The 15,158-nt window shown below is 38.6% G+C and overlaps 1 protein-coding gene across 2 annotated transcripts in view; it reads right to left on the reverse strand.

The window, feature by feature from the left end:
* The window catches only part of LOC126758004 (rapamycin-insensitive companion of mTOR), a 48,616-nt gene that overhangs the window by 32,218 nt on the left and 1,240 nt on the right, over positions 1-15,158 (reverse strand). The window lies entirely within an intron of this gene.

Raw genomic sequence — 15,158 nt, forward strand, 5'->3', positions numbered from 1 at the left:
CCTTCTGCTTCAAAACAGCTTTTTGCACGGTCCAAAAGCATGTCGAACCACGACAGCCGGTTCTACGCACCGGAATTGACTCGGATTTCATCCGACCAAGGGCTGTTCTTTCGGCGATCTAACCCCGTTTGGATCGGTAAGTGTTAATTTGTTTGTATAGTGTTTTAGCTCATTGGCCAGTATGGCCGCCAGTATGCCGGTGCAAGCCTTTTGAATGGCCTCTACGTCTGCATAACGCTTTCGTTTCAGGGACAAATGCATTTTTCCGAAAATGCAGAAGTCTTACGGGGCCATATCAGGTGAATATGGGGAGTGGTCAATGGATAAAATTTGATTTTTGGTCAAATAAACGTCCTTCGAATATTGGATTCTGAGCAATTTTTGGTCGTCAGTCAATTTGTGCGGAACAAAACGTGCACACACCTTTCGTAAGCCCAAATGTTCGATCAAAATGCGATAAATCGATGTTTTGGAGATGTTCAATTCCATTTCCATGAATTTCAATGATGATTTCGGCTGATTTTTGTCGAATTCACGCACAATTTCGATGGAATTTCGTGATCACGGATTTTGATTGGCCCACATGTTGATCGTCATTTATGTAATCACGACCACTTTGAAAACGTTGAAACCACTCGTACACTCAGCTACGGCCAAAAACTTGTTTCATCAATTGAAACGTTTCGGTAAAAGTTTTACCAATTTTAAAACAAAATTTAATGTTGGCTCTTTGTTCGAAGCTCATTTTCGCACTGACACTTAAAACGCAATAACTTCACTTCCAATCGGTGAAATTCTCACTGGACAATCGATAAAGATAGCAGATTCTAACGCACCAGTCGACATATAGATGGCGCCACCAGGGGGCGCTAGATTCAAAAAGTCCAGTTTACTTTGGAACGCACCATGTATACAAAATCCCACAATAGCTTTCATTACCAAACTATTTTTCATTTACAAAGCAAAACCGTAGAAAAACTGAACAATATTCGAACATAATAAATAAATACCGAATAGTTCTGGAACGCTTTCTAGTAAAAACTGGTAACATCTGATAAGTACAAGTAAGTGAACCAAATAAACTTGAACTTTTGTTTATACAGAGTAATGAATAAAACAATGAAAAGAAAATACATAAAAAGAGCAGACCGCGGAATGAAAGCAAGTGCCCTGCTGCCAACTTTAATACAACGGACATACGTACTTGGTATGGTAATACGAGAATTAATATATACAAATAGTATGTGGGTTTCCATTTACATATTTATTTTTCTAGCCTTGGCCAGTTTGAATGATTTTAGGCGCCATCTCATGTTCCCGTAGGAATGCTTGGTATATTTTGACATGGTACAATAATTTTATAAGGTATTTTCTATCTCGAAATTTGTATGGTAAATGGCAAATGTTGCCACCGCTAAGATATTTAAAGAGATTTTCATTTGTGCTGTGGGTATTTTGTATTAACAAAGATACTGCTTATATATGAAACCGCATAGTCCCAGTTCTTTGCAAAATCAATACCTCAACAAGGACTCATTGGAAATCGTTTATATTCTATGGAATAATCGGCTTTGCGAGCTTGGAACTTATGTCCAAATGCTAGCACCTTCTTCATCTTTGCTGCAAGACGATTAGGTCTTAAGGTGAATGAGAACACGACAATATTATTGTTTTAAAAGAGAGTCGGAACATTAAAAACATTCAAGATTCTTCTTCGTATGACTTACGAACTAATATTGCATAATGTGGAACGGATTACTGTATGAAGAGATTTCGTGAGTCTACCATATATAACCAGAATGTAACCAGATTAGTAACTGGTGTTGTTTCAATGAAAGTTACTATCTATTAGAATTTTATACTATTTATCACTTTTTAGACTAGTTTTAGACAGGAACTAAAAGTCATTTTACATTTACTGCCAATAGATTGAACAAGTCAAGAAGCAAGTGGCATGTAGCGCCATCTTGTTGACATGAGTCAACATTTAAATGAAATTATCTTCAAAAAGTGAATGTCATGAACCAATCTAACGTTTCAAATACCTGCCGTTTTTTTTTTATTAGGCGCTGGTGTTGTTTTGTAAGTAACCGTTTATCACCCAATACCACGAAATGCCTATAGAATTTAGCAGCTTAAATAGATTGAAGTCCATTAGTCGCTTTGTAATATTTCCAATACCACCTATAGAATTTCCGGTCCCCAATATTTCGTGGGAGTGGGAAAGAGGCAAGGTCGACAGCGGCCCAGAAATAAGCATCTACACGGATGGGTTCAAACTAGATAAACGAGAGGGAGGTGTTGCCTTTTCAGCAAAATTAACACCAAGCGGAGATCCCAGCAGTTAATGAAAGCCTTCTTGTTCTGACAAAGAGTGTGTTCGCCAAAGAATATATTTACATATGTATATACATATAAACATAGGGGATTTGAAACCACTTAAGTTTCTTAGGGTTTGTCAATGATAGTGAAAAAAGGCCTTGATCTCTTAGTGGAACCAACATCTTTTTCACGATAAACCTGCAATAGGTTCCAGGACAGAGTAATAACCCTGGTAACTGTGAAACAAATGAACTAGCCAGAGCCGGCTCCACCCCACAATCAGCCTCCGGAAAAGATGGAATTTATGTACATATATGCCTCTGGCTACTTGTAGTTATTTAATCGACAAACATGACATAACTATAGCTGATTCTCGAGTCTAACTTGCTCAACATGCAGACAACGTGGCATGAATGGTATAGGGTTTTTCAATAAGAGCGCAATAAAAGTCATTATGTATGGACATCGATTTCTTTTGCATGTTCACAACGGGCGCTCTTGCAGAATTCCAGACGGTGAACTCAATTTTCGACGGTTTTCAAGCATAAACCGGCCGATACTGGTGCAATTTCACGTTCTATATTCGTACGAAGTTCATCAATCGTCGCTGGCTTGTTGGCATAGACCATAAAACCCCAGCCGAGGCTCCCAATTGACTGGGCCATTCCGTGAGATAACATGTTCACCAAGCTTGGTTTTCAATAAATCGATTGTAACATACGCTGTGTGGCTTTTAGCGCCATTCTGTTGGAACCACATATTGTCCAAGTCCATGTCGTCCAATTCCGGCCAAAAATATTCGGTTACAATTTAGCGGTTGCGATTCCCATTCACATTAACGTGCCGGTCTTGATCACCACTGCCAAATTACCCCATCGGCCCATAAAACGCACCAAACCGTAGTTTTTTCGAGATGCATTGGTGACTCATGGAGTACTTGTGGATTGCTGCTTGATCAATAACGCATGTTCTGCTTATTAAAGAAACCATTCAGCCAGAAATGAGCCATATCCTAAAGATGATTTTTCGATGAAAATCAGGATCATTTTCAAGTTGATGCTCAGCCCAATTCACGAGCATACGACAATTCTGATAGTCAAGCGGCTTCAGTTCTTGCGTCAATCTGATCTTGTAAGAATGGAGGCCAAGATCATTTCGCAAAATTCGCAACAACGACACAGAGATGCCTACCGCTTGAGAACGACTTATGAGAGACTGATTTGGGTCTTCCTCAATTGATGGTTTAGCGGCATCAATATTCTCGACACTACCGGCACTTCTTTATCTCACTGGCACGAGAACATTTTGTACAGTGCCTTTGGATTTAAATTTTTGCACCAGACGCTCAATTGTTGATCTGACAGGGCGATTATGACAACCACAATTCCGAATTTCGATAGTAAATTTTAATAATTTTGACTCGTTGTTGGATTGTATATCTTTCCATGATGAAATGGCAAATCTTACTGAAGAGAAATGTCAAAATGTCAATTTTGGTCTACTTTTGTAGTATCTCTATTGAAAACCCCGTTTGAAGCTGTCAGGAAATGTAGAAGAAGAGGAGAATATATCTTTTACAAAGTCGAAGTTTCTTGATGATGTTTCGAAGGTACAAGGACACTGAATCTGATGAACTTCATCAGAAGTACGGGGTACCTTTCCATAGAGCCATGTTGTTGTTTTGTAGCGGTAGAACTCTCCCGAATTAACAGTCCTTGGCCGGATAAAAACCCGGTCCGTTCCGGTTACGTAGACCCAACTGTCGTGGGAACGGCCACAGAGCCATTATGACAGTTGCTTTCAAATTGCTTCTAACAGGGGCACCGTTTCTATTATTTTTGCCAGAGCTGTATGTAATATAATTATTTTAATTATAATTATGCATCTGTTATGCGAATTCCATTAGCTTTCCGCTATTCATCAACAAAGATGCGATATTAATAGCTACTAACATATGTATATTCATATGAATTAAAAATAAATTCATGAAATACAAACTTGCGATGTACGAATGAAAATATTTATTTGGTATGTGCGATATTAAAATACGCTACGGTTATCAAAATGATGACGTTATAAATCCAAAAGTGTTTGCATAAATTAACATACTCATAAGAATGTGTGAATAACAAAAACAAAAACAAAGAGAGGCCGCGGCAGAGGCAGAGGCATAAAACAGAACTAAACGGTGCGTCAAAATAGCATGCGATGTCAATTTATTTTTGGCCCACAAGTATACGCGTGTGCACATACGCACAGCACATACATACATACGGACACGAGTGCGAGTGCGAGTGTACAAATACGCATATTTGTTGCTACATTTAGTGGGCTTTAGCGACAAATATGTGAAGATGTTATTTATTTATTTTGTGTAGTGTAGTGCTGTTGATTTTGTTGATATTGCCGATGGGGGCGGATAAGTGCCACCATTTAAATTTAGTCGCAATGACAAACGTCTTAAAAATACATTTTTACATGTTTATGAACGTGCCTATTTTTATAATTTATTGTATTTAAATTGAGCATTCACGCAAAGTTGGGAGAAAATGTTTTAAAAGGACCAATTATATTATGAGAATTGGTGATAAATGTAATTTGTACATGTGATACATAAATATTCGCATTTACGATTTACGAGACGAAAAGTAAGTAAGTTGCAACTTATATATTTATCAATGAAATATAATGTAAAATCATATAAAATTCGTATTGCGAGCACACACAGCTTAATCAGCTTTTCAGTTAAGCTTTAAGCCTTAAAAATGCATACGATCGAATTAAGCAGCAATCGATAATTAGTCAACAGATACCGATAACACTTATATGTACATATGTACGAGGTGTGTTCAAAAAGTATCGCGACAGTTTGCTGACAGTTTTCTTCGATTGCAGGGGCGTGGTGCATCATGAGTTCTTGCCACAGGGAAGAACGGTCAATAAGGAATATTACCTGCAAGTTATGCGCAATTTGCGCGAAGCAATCCGCCAGAAACGCCCGGATTTGTGGAAGAACAAAATTTGGCTTTTGCACCACGATAACGCCCCTGCTCACACATCGTTGCTTGTGCGCGACTTTTTGGCCAAACAAAAAACACACTAATGATGCCGCAGCCACCGTATTCCCCAGATCTGGCCCCCTGTGACTTTTTCTTGTTCCCTAAACTGAAGAGGACCATGAAAGGACGACGTTACGCTTCTCTTGACGAGATAAAGACGGCATCGAAGGGAAATGATTTTTTGAAGTGCTTCGAAAATTGGAAAAACCGTTAGCACAAGTGTATAATATCTCATGGGGATTACTTTGAAGGGGACAAAATAGATATTCATGAATAAATAAATAATTTTTGAAAAAACACAAAATTCGCGATACTTTTTGAACACACTTCATATGTAGACGAAAACACAGAGCGATCTCACTCAAAAATTACATTTATTTCGATTAACGGGGATTTTTTAGACGGGTTGTTTACAATGAGGCGCTACTTGGGTAAATTTTAGAATAGCATTCACCGATTTCGGGGTTAAAATGAGTATGTACGGATAGAAGAGGTCATCCAGATCAAGAAAATATATATGTACATGTAGTCAGTGGCGGATTCATTTCCCCCATTTAAAAAAGCGCGAAAAGCAACGATACTCATCGCAGCCGTGCAAATTTTAATTTATAATTGTGATTTTTTGCCTATGTGATTTTCTATCTTTAACTCATTCACTCGGCCTGATTCTTCAGGAAGAATCGATCGAGCTAGCAAAGGCATCAAATTATTTGTATAGCGACAGCTTGTATTTTATATTTGATTCAAATATGATAGATACGCTGCTTGTATCGATCACAAATCGAAGACAAAAAGCTGAGAAACATTTTCGATCCATTTATTCAGACACGAAAAAAATGGCGGCAGAACTGAAAGTTGGCGAAGAAAAACCAAGAAGCTGTGGCCGAAAAACAAAACGCGAAAATTTCTGCGTGAGAACTTGCGAAGAATACTACAGGGTCTCAGCGTACATTCCTCTGTTGGATACAATCGGCGAAGATTTGAAGACGCGCTTTTCTAGAGAAGTATTGGATGGACTTCAACTGAGTTTGCTGCTTCCACAAAAAGTATGTGCTTTGAAAAGCAAAGAAATGGAAAATTTTATTGACTAATTCAAACGGCTTTTGGGTAATGACAACGTCGTGCGAAGTTTGAATATACCTATACATCATTATTCATAGTTTTCTTCGCATATTCTGCATATGTATTTCCAGTGACGAATGCGAGCTCTGAACTCTCTTTTTCGACACTTCGCCGCATGAAAACGTGCCTGAGGACGAACTTGCTTCAAGTTAGATTGATCGATCTAGCGTTGCTGCACATGCATCATGACATTGAAGTCACTATAGAAGAAGTTCTCGAAAGATTCTCAAAACTTGGCCCACATCGTTTTGTTTTGTGAAGTTTTTGCATTCAATACACGAACTGACGACAGTAATATACATTGCAATAAAGTATGTCACCCGCACGTCTACGATTTATAATGTGTTTTTATCAATTCAGTAAGATTTGATATTAAAATGTCGATTTGAAAAATTTCCATCATTATTTTAAACTATATATCAATCACAATTTTCAAAGAAAAATTCTGTTCACTGATTGGTGTGTCAGTTAGCGTGTGTTTACGATGCGAAAATTTTGTCTGGTGATTTTTACCACGGAAAAAATGTACAATCAGTTTGCTTAAAATTTTGTGTTTCCAATGGAATCACGGCTACAGAAGTGTTAAGACTTCCCTTATCACTAACACAAGTATTTGAGTGGCACGAAGTATTCCGTCAAGGTCATAAGTCACAAGTCAATACCTGAAAATCGTCGTATGGGCGTTAGAGATATGACAGAGGTTCTACACATCTGCTAGACTCGTACAAAAGGACTTGAACCTTTTGCAAAAACGATGACGAGTAGAGGTCGCAAAAGATATGCTTGACAACATAGCTGAGAACCCTACATTCATCAAACGCATTATGACAGGTGACGAGACTTGAGTATATAAATTTGATGTCGGAACTGTCCAACAATCTAGCGAACGACGGTGCAAAACTAAACCAAAACCAAAAAAAACTAAATTTCGGTGAAAGCACTGAAGGCCTTCCAAGCCGAGGCGTATAACAGGTGTATGAAAAATTTAGGCATTGGCATAGTTGTATTGAGCCAAGAGCCTATGTATTTAGAAAGCGGTCATAAAGATTTGTATTAAAATAAGAAAAAATGTTTTTATTTTGTCAGATCAGTAAGGTTGAGGTCTGCAAAGAAGTTTCCGTCATATTCAACAGAACAACTGGGATCAATGTCATACTTGTCTGTATGTATATGTATGTACGAAGTATTAGGTGTAGTAAAAAATATATAAATAATTTTTGCATTAAATTGAAGGTTTTATTTAGCTTGGGTAAAATTATCCGATTCAGGTCAAATGTGGACTTCAATTAAATCCTCGTCCGCGTTGGCAAGAAACTGGGACAGTCCATTTTCAGAAGCTTCTATTGAGTAGAATTTTTCAACAGCAAATCAATAGCAAATAGATAAGAGCAGAACCATTTGGTGCCAAATGGGTGCATAAGAATCTCCTAATCAAGTTCCCAGAGGTTTCGATAGTTACTATCGATGTGTGTGGCCCGGCGTTGGCCTGATGGAACAATACCTTTCTTACCAGCCAAAACTGGTCACTTCTGGGTGGTCCAATTGATGACCGAATTTAGACTTATGCAAAAGGTAGGAGCTCATAGATTTTGACTTTCTGCAAATTCTACCACACAAAGCAAAACCTTCCTGATCCTCAATTCTAACTTGGTCACGGTTTACGCCAAATTACCGCAATTGACGACCACTGTTTTCGCTCGACGTTGTCGGAGGTCACCCACTTTCCAGTAATCATCCGCTTAAGAAATGGGTCGATTTTTTGCGATTCAGCAGCGAGTCGTAGATGGAAATTCGGTCAATGGGTTTTTTGCGTTAACTCTGCGATACGATACCCATACATCAGACTTGTTTTTATATCTTATTTAAATGCTATCAAATGGTTTTTGTGCCATGTCTTGCTCGTGGGCAATCAATACACTGCTTACTTGTCAAGTGGACTCAACGATTTCAAATATTTCATCGATATTTGCCATAATTGGTGAATCTCTTACATCAAAATACAGTAACAGAACCTTAAAAACTGTTTCCATTTTCAGCCGCCGGTCTTGAGTTTTTGGCTTTATCGAAAAAAAATATATAATATGGCCTATTTCCTCTTTGTTAATGTCCATCTTTGACCCGTGTTCAAACCCTACAAAGTCAAGTAATCATAAAATTGTCTGAAAAGTGTTTTTATAGCGATTACCCGTCTGAAGAAAAACAAAGCGGCGGGGGCCGATGGATTGCCGGCCGGCGGCGAAGAACTGATAAGGAGCATGCATCAGCTTCTTTGTAAAATACGGTCGGACGAGAGCATGCCCAACGATTGGAATTTAAGTGTGCTCTGCCCAATCCACAAAAAGGGAGACCTCACAATCTGCGCCAACTACCGTGGGATAAGCCTCCTCAACATCGCATAAGGTTGGCGTAGTGAGTGAAAGATTAAGGTCCACCGTCAACAAATTGATTGGACCTTATCAGTGTGGCTTTAGACCTGGCAAATCAACAACTGACCAGATATTCGTTCCTTTTCGTCGAATTCAAAGCTGCTTTTGACAGCAAAGGAGCTGCCTTTATGTCGCGATGTTTAAACTTAGTACTCCCGAAATACTAATACGGCTGTGTAAGCTGACGTTGAGCAGCGAAGCAAATGGGTCTGGTGGTGAATGAGGGCAAGACTGCTAATAACTGCTGTCATCAAAAAAAAAAAAAAAAACAATCGTCGCACTCGCGACTAGGCAGTCGTAGATAATTGCATATATCTTGAAACCAGCATCAACACAACGTCAGCTTCGAAATCCAACGCAGAATATATCTTGCCAACAGGTGCTCTACTTCGTACTAAGTAGGCAATTGAGAAGTAAAGTCCTCTCGCGCCGAACAAAAACAAAACTCTTATAAGTCACTCATTATTCCCGTCCATCTATATGGTGCAGAGGCATGGACGATGACATCATCTGATGAGTCGATGAGCGTTGGCCACGGGAATATTGCATTCGATGGAACGATTAGATATACGACGACATTGACATAGTTCAGCGAATGAAAAGACGGCAACGCTGGCTAAGTCATGTCGTCCGAATGGACGAAAACAGTCCATCTCTGAATGTATTCGACGCAGTACGCACCGGGGGAAGCAGAGGAAGAGGAAGACCTCCACTCCTTTGGAGGGACAAGGTGAAGAAGGAACGGGCTTCGTTTGGAATCTCTAATTGTCGCCACCTTGCGAAAAGAAGAAACGATTGCCGCGCTGTTGTTAACTCGGCTATAACCGCGTAAGCGGCTTCTACGCCAGTAAAGAAGAAGAATGGCTTTATTTTTACTAAACCCAACATATAGAAATTTAAGCTCATAGAAAGTTATTTATGGGAATAAGATAAGCGGATGAGCTGCCCAATTCTATGAAAATTGCAAAGTATATTTTGGTATATAAGTACTACATAAATAAACATATATGTATATGTATGAATGTATGTTTTTTCGCGCAAGTATGTTTATATCACGAAAAAATGGCGTTACGCACAAGAACCTATGTATGTACATACATACTTACGTACATACAATAACAATTGTGCTGTACATTTGCATGTATGTATGTATGTGTCTAATCTTTAGCAATATATTATTTATTTAGTTTTTATTTCACCTTGCCTTTTTACGCTTTACTATCTACATACTTATGTATGTACGTTTAATAATATTTCTCGCTTTGCCTGATGATTTTTATATTCACTCGTTTTGCGTTCCATTCGCTGTTTCATTTGCACGAGTACACGCATTTTGAGCGGCTTGGCGAATTTGTGAAATTTCCATGCCAAACGAAACCATCAAAAACTGCGTCCACAATGAGAGCGGCCAGCACAAACAAACAGCTGGTTAAGTCATTTTTTACGTCGACAGCGCTGTCAAGTGCGTGCGCAGGGTCGCTGTCGCTGTCGCTGGCGTTGACGCTAGTGGTGTCGTGGGAATTCCAATACTAGCTACACAAGATGATGACGACGTAGCGCTGCGCAGTTTATAAACAAATGTTGGTGAAGAAAACATTAATTTCTTATTGAAATTTTATGGTATCCAACTTTTTATTGAGGCGGCGTATTTTGACTGTGATTATTTGATATTAAGATAAGTACCTATCTACTATGTTAGCTTCTAATAACTGTGTGGTCAAACGACAATGGACTTTGTATTAGCTTATCTGTGTTCACGTAGGCGTAATTTACAGCCCATTCCTAATGTTTACACGAATTAAAAAGTTGTGTTCAGTTTACCAAAAATAATCACAGCAATCACTGCCGACATAAGTTTTTATCGATACTAATCGAATTAGTACCTGCTTACCTAAGCTAGTTTAATAGGTACTGAGAGAAACCAATCAACAATTTATTACACTGGTGGTTTTGGATCAATTTGTGCTCAAAACTCATGACACTATCAATGATTCTGTAAGATTTTCTCTCGTTTATTTTCAAATCTTCATTTTCATTTTACTTTACAAAAATCAGAAACTATGAAACAAATAACATGACAGGCCAATTGAAAAGTCGCCGGTCTACCGTGTTAAACAATTTTTTTGGCGAAATTGATTATAGGACTCTCCAACTTTTCGATAAAATAAATATAAAATAGTCCTCAGTTTTGGCGATCACATCTTCATTCGATGAAAATTTTTTCCCAGCGAGCATGCTATTAGGATCTGAGAACAAGAAATAGTTGCTAGGGGTTAGATATGGAGAATACGGTGGTTTGAATCCAATTTTGAATCCCAATTCATGGATTTTTGCCATCTGTTTCCTTGACATGTAACACGGTCATTGTCTTGGCACTTTCTTTTTGTTCACATCCGGCCATTTTTCGGCGATTTCATCCTACAAACGGTCCAATAACCTTAAGTAATAGGCGCTGTTGATGGTCCTTTTCAAGGTGGTCAATTAAATTAATTTCATGCCCATCGCAAAGAACCGACGCCATGTACTTGGCATGCGGCTGTTGCATTTTTCAACATTTTGAAGCGGGTTCATCGTGTGCAGTCCACTCGATTAACTATCGATTGAACTTCGGAGTGAAATGATGAAGACATGTTTTGTCCATTTTCACATATCGACGCAAAAATTCGGGTTTATTACATTTGAACATCTCCAAGCACTGCTCCGAACAATCAACTCGTGGTTGCTCTTGGTCAAAAGTGAGCCTCCGCGGAACCCTCTTTGGGCAGAGCTTTCTCATACTGTGAATGATATGATTCAGATTCATTTGATATTTTTAGAGTGCCTGCTATCTCGAACAACTTCACGTTACTGTCATCCAAAATTATTTTATGGGCTTTTTTGATGTTTTTGTCGGTGTTTGCGTTTGCTGTCTACGGTGCCGATGAAGTTATTAATGGCTCCACTGTGGCTGGCGGTCGGTGCGTGGCTGAAGGGAGTTGCACCTGAAGTCTGATCGGTGAACTGTCCTATGTCGTCAACGTAGTCAAGAAAAGTCCTCTTGATTTTCCGAGCAGACGGCTCCACATTCAAGCAGACGACTGCAAGATAGTTTCTGCGTACACATTAACGGGCATCCTTTTATAGTCCGAAGTGCAGTGTTCAGATACGCCTGAAGCTTCTTCGTCTGTGTTTCACTGCATCAAAGTGACCATATCGGTGTAGCGTAGTTTAAGACCGGCCGGTCGATTACCTTGTGTGTTGCCAACAACGTTTATTTGTCTTCTCCTCATAAGCTGCCGGCTTTTATCGCGGTCGTAAGAGGAGTGAAGGAGCACAGGCTGTCAAATGTTACACCTAAGATTTTAGGATTAATTTTTAATTAATTTTAACGTCACCGACTTTATTGTTAAGTCTTTATTCCTTCGTCCAGTTCGAGAATATGATCGCTGAATGTGTAGCAAGACAATTACGTCCGTAGATTGTCCACAAAAATAATGTCGGTAAACTTCTAGGTTCTGCTATTTATCAGACCACCACTAGTAATGGTAATATCTGGCGAGCTATTACAAGTCGAATCGTCTATCTGTTCCGTCAGCTCCATCCCCCATCCATCGTTTAACACGTTGGAATGCTAAAGATCGTGATGCGCATTAAAGTCGTCTAGTATCAAAGGATTTCAACATGACGTAGCTTACCTATTTTCGGGCAACAGGTAAAAGGGGGATGTATAGTATATTAAATATTTCGAGTTCGACATCGCCTTGCCAGATAGCTATATCCAAACATTCAAGGGTAGTATTCCTGCGGTCAATGCCGCATTCAATGACACGACATCACAGTGTTGTGCAGTACGAAGGCTAGACTTGACCCTTATATCTCTCTCGAACCATTCGTATGCATAACGGTGAAACCTGCACAAATCAGAAGATCTGAACGGCTGTTTTACTTGGACCTTTCTTGGACCGCAGTTATCGATATGTGTTCCCGGTTCATGAATGCAACTATCTTCTCGATCTTACTCTGGAGTCCGTTGCAATTAAATTGTAGTATTCGGGTTTTGTTGCGGGTGTCGATGGGTGATCCTTGGAATGAGGAAGTTTTTTTTTTGGCGGTTCCACTGTAGGATGTTGCGGGACAGACTCCTGCAACACGCGGCAAAGTACGACGCACAACACAAGAATTGCACTTAACTCATGTGACATTCCAACAACAACACAAATGGAGCAGACTATGCCAGGAATCAGAAGTTGATGAGTGAACATGTGAGCGTGTTGAATGTCGGGAGGACTGATCATATTGGGAGTAGTGCTGCCTGTTTGAGTTCTTAGTTGGCCACCGTCTGGAGTGGCGGCGTTGTACGCGAACTGGGTGCAGATTGCAGAGCCGTAGAGGCTGTTGTCGCAGTAATAAATTGGCAGCTTGGGGCCACTTAACTTATGGTCTACTTCGTATACGTCTTAAGGCCTGAAGAGACCTGAAGAGCACTAAAAACATCTCGAAAATATTGTTTCAATCGATTTGAAATTGTTACACAATTTTCATCAAAGATATGAAAAACTTTCTATTTAATTAAAAAAAATTATGAAGAAAATTTCAACTTTAATCCTCCACAGGCAATTACTTAACTGCCGATTTTTATTTTACCTAACAATAACTTTCCTCGACTTAGAAGATAAAAAGTTAAGGATATTCAAAAATAGCTAAAAGCATTACACATAAAGACTATGTACGTTCAGCAGACATCCATAACACACAAATTATCACAACATAAATATTGACCGCTAAGTCTTCATGCACTTCTCATTAATTTGTAGAATGAATCTGCCCAACCAAATCAGTATGAAACACAAAATTCGCACGTTGTTTACCTCACCAGCTAAGGTCAATTGTAGACGATGATCATAATTATCTGCATAATTAGGTTATACTATTTGCGAAAAGACTAAAATAATTTTTTGTTTATTTTTTCTTGTGAGAAACACTCGCCACTTTATTTATTTTTAGAATAATGCGTCTTCAATGTATCGATGTAAGATAACTTGAGCAACATTTGCTCAAATCGATTTTGCCACTTTTTTACCTCACATCGCCCAGCAATTGTTGAGATATTTAGTGGAAATAATCAAAGTAGAGAATCGGCAGCTTAATCATATAGGGCACAAAACTTTTATTTAGGGTGCTTGTGGGCGAAAGTTTTTAAAAAGAGGGTGTATCCCCGCTCTCTAATAACTTTAATATACCTACATATTTCCTTAACCACTAAAGCTACAACAGCCAAATTCTGCGAGGGCAAATATTATACATGAAAATGGATGTAATCGAATGATAACCCCGCTCACTTCCCCCATAGAACGGTACTGTTAAAAACTAGTCGGATAAATCAATAACTAAATACGATAGAGACATACAATTTTACTCCCGAGATGGTATGAGAGTGCTTAAACGGAGCCAGGGTCAAAATTGGACGATAAACATATTTCAAGACTCACCCGACCGATATCAACCACATTTGTTATGTGAAATTTCTCTGATGTTTCACTTTCCAGTATAAAAATAAAGAATGAAATAATATTGTATATCATGGTAAAAAAGAAATGGAAGAATAGTGCATTTGACACATTATAACTAAAAATTGCGCAAATCGAACCAAAAATGTTGAAGCCTTTAGGTACTGAATATGTGGACCCAGTGTTCAAAGTTAACTTTTTCCGGAAATATCGGTCAATGCGTGAGATGTATAATTGAAATTGCGAAAGAGTCCTTTCCTGATTGTGGTCGAGTCCATACTTCCTTTAGTCCCTATATATCTAATATAAAGGCTTTCAAACTTCCGGGTACCGGAATATCGGCCAATATGGGATTTATTTTAATAAAAATGAGAGAGCGAGTTGTTCTTATAACTTATATTTATTTGTTGCTTAGAATGAATAAAATCGGGTGAAACTAGCCCTAGACCCATATATGTAACTAACAAGACTTATGTACCTGAAGATACTTCATTGACTTTAATCCTTGAACAAGGAAGTAACAAAAATTGCTTAACATAAAACTTGCATAGTGAGAATTTCAATTTTGTATTCATAAAAGTTGGGAATCCTTGGCCTTACGTGGCATAATCGAACTGATATAGCTTTCAACTTCTACGTAAACATTTATCTTTACCAATCGGTATTTACATCTAATACCTATGTACCTTTCTTCGCTTTAGAAGTCATTTGAGAATAAATTCTTGCATAAAAATTTAAATTCA

This window comes from Bactrocera neohumeralis, chromosome 5 (genome assembly GCF_024586455.1).
Source record: "Bactrocera neohumeralis isolate Rockhampton chromosome 5, APGP_CSIRO_Bneo_wtdbg2-racon-allhic-juicebox.fasta_v2, whole genome shotgun sequence".
In the NCBI taxonomy this organism is placed as follows: Eukaryota; Metazoa; Arthropoda; class Insecta; order Diptera; family Tephritidae; genus Bactrocera; species Bactrocera neohumeralis.